This window comes from Phascolarctos cinereus, unplaced genomic scaffold, assembly GCF_003287225.1.
Source record: "Phascolarctos cinereus isolate Bilbo 61053 unplaced genomic scaffold, phaCin_HiC Scaffold_9;HRSCAF=440, whole genome shotgun sequence".
NCBI lineage: Eukaryota > Metazoa > Chordata > Mammalia > Diprotodontia > Phascolarctidae > Phascolarctos > Phascolarctos cinereus.
In genome coordinates, this window is record NW_027556402.1 from 80,741,068 (window position 1) to 80,747,268 (window position 6,201).

Below are 6,201 nucleotides of genomic sequence, written 5' to 3' on the forward strand. Positions count from 1 at the left end.
AGCTGCCTCAAGGAAGTGCTGCCAATCCTATCACTGGGTGGTTAAGGAAGTGGTAATGAAGACTGACAACTTTCTAAGAGTTTGGCTAAGGAAAAGGAGAAAAAGTATACAATGATGATGGCTTGAGGGGATGGCAGGGTTAAATGATGATTTTCTTTGAATGGAATGGAGTAACTTGGATATACTTCTGGGTAACAGGGAAGGAGCCAGTGGATAAAGAGAGATGGAATGATCAAAGGATCAAACTCTGGGAAGGGATGGGATCAGTGCTACAAGCTGAAGGGTTGGTCTTGGCAAAGTGAAGAGCCATCTCTTCCTCAAAACCTGGAGCAAAGGAGGAGAGAATAGGAAAAGATGTGAGATGTTTAGAAGTACAGAATACAGGAGAAGTAGGAGATCATGATGAAGCATCTCATTTTCTCAGTGAAACAAAATCAGAGTCTGTGTCCACTGCTGAGATGGAGGGGATGGTTTGGGGAATTTGACGAGGTAAGACAAAGTTTAGGGGGAATGTGAGTAAAGATTTGGTTAAGAAAGACCATTTTACTGCCAAGTAGCCTTGGTGATGGCAGAAGTTGAGATTAGATAACATAAATTTGTCATGGACCCAGTCAGAATGTCTATGTGACTTCTTTTAACAGTGTTCAGCCTCATGATGGCAGAAGTAGAAAGGCAGGTAGATAGTGGGAATACAACAGTGTTAGAGATTGTGAAGTCATGAACTGCTGAGATCAGTGAAATGAAAGTCATGACTAGACTATAGCTCTGGATGGTGGGTGTCCTTTACTGAAAAGAAACAGGATAAGTCAAAGGGGATGAAGGTAGGGGATGTATTGTATATTAATAAAGGTATACTTGTGTGAAGAAATTTAGGAGTCCGAGTCTTAATTAAGCCTTATTCCTTCTGAGACTATGTGGCCCTTTGAGCATAGTCATGGGTACTTTCCTTGTCCCAGCATTTGTTTTTTCATTTCAGGTGAAGGGAGAGCATCCTGACATCTGGGTTTTGAAGCCATCAATGTCCCAAGTTCATTCTTACTATTGCGCCTCCAGAGATTACATGTGGCTTTGCCCGCCTCCTTCTCATGGGTTCCTTGTGGGCAGATGCATCCTGCCTCAAATTATATATATATATATATATACATATATATACACACACGAACACACATACACATATACACATATACATATATATACATATATATACATGTATGTGTGTATGTGTGTGTGTGTATATATATATGTGTGTATGTATATATATATATACACATACATATATATTTTCTTAAAGCAGTGCTTTGTCACATAAGACACTTCACGTGACTTCTTGTCCTGGGGCTTTTTTTTTTCTGACAGCCTCTTAAAGATCCTTTCAGTGTCCTCATCGTCAAGCCCAACAATTTCTATTTTACAAATAGAGAACTCCTTTCACACTTCCTTGTATAATACTTTCCTGGTTTTTCTATTAGGTTTCCTTGCCTTTATCTTCTGCTCTGTCATTTTCTTTTCACCATGCCCTTTTCTTAGATTGCTTTTTTTTGTTCTGAAAAAAATCTTTTCAATGGAACATACTTTCTTTCTCACCAGAATTTCAGCATGTACAAGTGGAATTACAAATTTGCTTTCCAAATTATCACTGTCTTCTTAAAGTTAAAACAGGGGAACTTTTAACTTGGGCAGAAGGAAAGGAAGGTGATGGTCCCACTGTCCTCTAGAATCATCAGACCTCATCTGGGGTGCTGTGTTCAGTTTGGGACACCATGGTCTAAGAAAGACATTGACAAACTAGAGGAGTGCAATGATGATGGCAATAGGCCTTGAATCTCTGACTCCATTAGTCATGTTTAGTTCCTCTTCATTCAATAGCAGACTGAAGAGTCTGCTTGCTTTTCCCATTCGTCTTTACTTCTTCAAAAGATCAGTGTGTGAAGGGATATAGTATTTCTTACTTTCTTGCTCTCCTCCCACCTTCTCTCTCACCCACTGAGAATGTGGAGCTGCAAAGAAAAATAAAATTAGAAAGATAAAGGGGGAAAAAGATCACTGTTTGATTTCAGCAGTGTGGGTTCTCCTATACCATGTGTCACAGATTGCAATCCCTCTACTACTGAGTAGATGGTTCTTGGGCTAATTTCAGCAAAAATGTGTCACTCAGTGGTCAGACTTCTGAGGATGAGCCCTTTTAAACTTGACTAAGATGGTTTTCAATAAAACAGATGCATATTTCACAACTTCTGGGACAGATCATCCTCATTTATCCTAAACTGGTGCAGCTAGGTGTCAGAAAAACCTGGGTTCAGATCTGGCCTCAGACATTTACTAGCTATGTAACACTGGGCAGATCACTTCACCCTGTTTGTCTCAGTTTCCTCATCTGTAAAAAATGAGCTGGAGAAGGAAATGGCAAACCACTCTAGTATCTTTTCCAAGAAAACTCCGAATGGAATCATGAAGAGACAGAAATGATTGAAAAACGACTAAACAACTAGAAGAGGGAAATGGATTTTCTGGGAGAGAATTAGCTTTCCATATGAAGAACTTAGGTTTAATTGGTCTGAGCTTCTGTTTTCTCATTTTTAAATTGAGCACATGTGCTATCCAGTTCACAGGACCATTGGTAGCAAAGTCCTTCGTAAACTTTAAAGCACGTTAGACGTGTGAGCTTATCTTACTTCTGGTGTAAAATGAACATGATTAATGAGATCAAAAGTTGAGAGTTTGGGAACTATCCAAGCCATGTTTAAAACAAAACAAAACAAAACAAAACAAAACAAAACAAAACAAAACCAGGTGCATAGCCTTGGTAGGATAGGACTGGAACCTTGAATCCCACTGGGCAAAGAAAAGGTTTTTAAATGAAAGGATATCAAACTAAAGCAATAGAGAAGCAACAGATGCTAATTGTTTAGAATTAAATTTTTGCAGAGAATCTTAATTTTTCATTAAAAAACAAATTAGTTTTTTTCTTCTGGTTATGGTTGTTCTTTTTCTCCTGGTTTGATCTGAGATCTCATCTTGTTCTTATCTGAATAGGTCATTCAGTCTTGTGTATTCTTTGGCATATTCTAATCAGTATAACTTCTTTGATTTCAGTTTGCTTGGATAAATTGGTTTCCTTACTTAAAAAAATTAAGCTTTTGAGCTTATATCACAGTTGTTAGATCAGAGAATTAGAGCTAGAAGAGACCTAAGAGACCATTTAGTCCAAACTCTATTTTACAAATTAGGAAACTAAGATCCGGGGAAATTAAATGACTTGGAGAAGATCACAGAGGTGAAAAATGCTTGAGGTGGGATTTGAATCCAGGTCCTGTCACTCTAGAGCCAGTACTACACTTTCCAAGGTGTACCAAGCTGCCTTCTTCCCAGGTACAGTGGTAGAAACATTGGCTCTAGGGTCTGGGTGCCTGAGTCCAAATTCCACTTTGAATGCTTCTTACCTTGTGAGCTTCTGCATTTCAACTACCTCGGGCCTTACTTTGCTCATCCATAAAATTGGCAGAATGCAGGGAAGAGGAGGATTAGATTACATGGTCTCAGAGATTCCTTCCAGATCTAAATCTAGGATTGATTATTTAGGATGTGAACCCCACTCCCATCTCTAGATTGAACCCTCCCACATAACAAAGAAGTTACCTAAACCAGCCAATACGGTGATTGCATCTGACAATGCCCACATTCTTCTCTCCTCTTTGTCAAGAGGAGGGGGGCATTTTCCATGAATTCTTCCCCACAGTCCTAAGATCTTTGTAAGGAGGATGAATCTGGCCAGTGGATGGAGAGAAAAGGAAATGGAGAAAAGAAAGAATCAGGGTCACTGAAAGGATGAACACAATTGAGTTGGGTTTGGAACCACCTTGGTGGTCTACACATTATGGCAAATAAAGTTGGACCAAACACATACATAAAGTATTGAAGTTTTTGTGCCCTTGGAGACATGATTATAGAAGAGAGTGAGTGTTAAAATATTCTGCTCCGGATTTGTAATTGAAGATTTTCCATTTTGTCATGATCCAATAGGGTCACAGCCATGTCATACAGTATCAAAATGGCACTTTATTGTTTTTTTAGGCCATAAAAAGTCTCTAACAGCAGAAGCCCCTGGAAGGAACCCTATATAGCTAATCTACCAACAACAACAAAAGAGACATAAACTATTGACTCAACCTTAATCTATTCTCTAATGGTAATTGGGTCCCTTCTGTGGCTCACTGGAAATGGAATGCTAGACTTGGAGTTGGGAAGACCTGAGTTTGAATCTTGTTTCAACTTCCCTTCCTAGCTGTTTGTGTGTCCCTCAGCAAGTCATTTAACTTCAATTTCCTTATTTGTAAATTGGGAGGATCAGACTGGCTGACTTTTATGGCACCTTCCAGCTCTATAATGTAACACTTTTTTTTTCTTTCCTATTTCTTTCCCTCCCCTTTTTTCTTCTCCCTAGTTTCTTCTTGCATCTGTCTCCTTACAAGAAGTCCCCTATGCCCCATGTTTACAGCTTCAGTGATATTATATTTCCTTGTACCCTCCCCCATTTTCATGTGTATTAAATATGCTTATGTCTTCTGTTATTGCCAGAGGGACGTCAGATATGTAAGCTGTAACTGGACTCAGATGGCCTATCCCCAGTTACTCTTCATTTTCATATTCTGTCATACCCTACCTCTCTCAAAATTGCTATATGTTTTCTTATGAGAGGGTCTTTATACTGCACAAAGAGTAAGGAGCTAAATGGGCATTTCTGTCTGCCTTTCATTTTAATTTATTTCTCCAGTCAGTAAGCATGGGGATGTCAGTTATAGGGGAGGAATACATCTTTGCATATTTCAGCAACACTATTTAGCCAAACCCTTTCTTTGTAGTTTTGTCAAAGGGGAAATGATCCTTCCTACTTCTCCCTTTTGGCACATGTTTCCATGATTTCCCTTAATGTCCAATTAGCCAACTGTTTCCTACTATTTGGGCCTCATTATACATATATATATCCTGCCTTCTATCAGTGTTTGCGACACTTCTGGCCTCAGTTTCTGTGTCTGCATAAAGGAGCTCAACCAGATGATCTCTAAGGTTTTTTCTAGTTCTGTCAATCCCTTCTCACAACACTTCTAGTTCAACTCACTTTGCAGACTCCCCCACCCTGCCAACTGCCTTGCCCACATAGGGATGATTTTTCACTGCAACTGATTGGTGAATACCATACTTGAGGAGTCCCAGCCAAGGTCACTTTACTCTCAGTTGAGGTCACTCAAGACTGTTCCACTTCTTCACCATTTTTTTGAAGACCTGCTTGTTGATTGCCTCCTTTTTAGAAGGTAATTACGGAATTTCTTGTTTTCTTTGTATTTGTAGCCTCAGCACTTAGCACAATTCCTGACACATGGTAAATGCTTAATAAGCTATCTATCAATCATCAGCTCACTCTTGAACTCACACTATTACTTGCCCTCTCTCTCTGTCTGTCTCCCTCCCTCTCATCATTCCTAAGTATGTCTCTAAGATTCCTGTAATTCCTTTTGATCATTGTTTAGAAACGGTGGTGGTCTCTAGTTTCTAGGATTTTCCCTCTGTCTTTTTAAAGATGTTACTATTAAAACTCCTCCCCCCCCCATTTCCCCATTTACTTGCATATATGCAAGTAAAGTAGAAGCCAAAGGTTTACTTAGGCAGCTTAAAAAAATTAATATTTTATTTTTTTTCCCAATTACACGTAAAAACAATTTTAACATTCTTTTTTGAATTTTGAGTTTCAAGTTCTCTCTCTCCTGACCTTCCGTTTCTCTTCCTAAGATGGCAAGCAATTTGATATTGATTATACATATGCAGTCATGTAAAACATTTCCATATTAGTCATGTTGTGAAAGAAAACATAGACCAAAAAAAAAGAAGCAAACAAGAAAAATAAAGAAAATTTTTAAAAAGTATACTTTGATCTGCATTCGGACTTCATCAATTCTTTCTCTGGAGGTGGATAGCATTTTTCATCATAAGTCCTTCAGAACTTTCTTAGATCATTGTATTGCTGAGAATAGCTAAGTCATTCGCAATTAATCATCATACAATATTGCTGTAACTGTGTAAAATGTCTGGTTCTGCTCATTACACTTTGCATCAGTTCATATAAGTCTTTCCAGGTTTTTCTGAGAACATCCTGTTCATTATTTCTTATAGCATAATGGTATTCCATCACAATCATATAACACAATT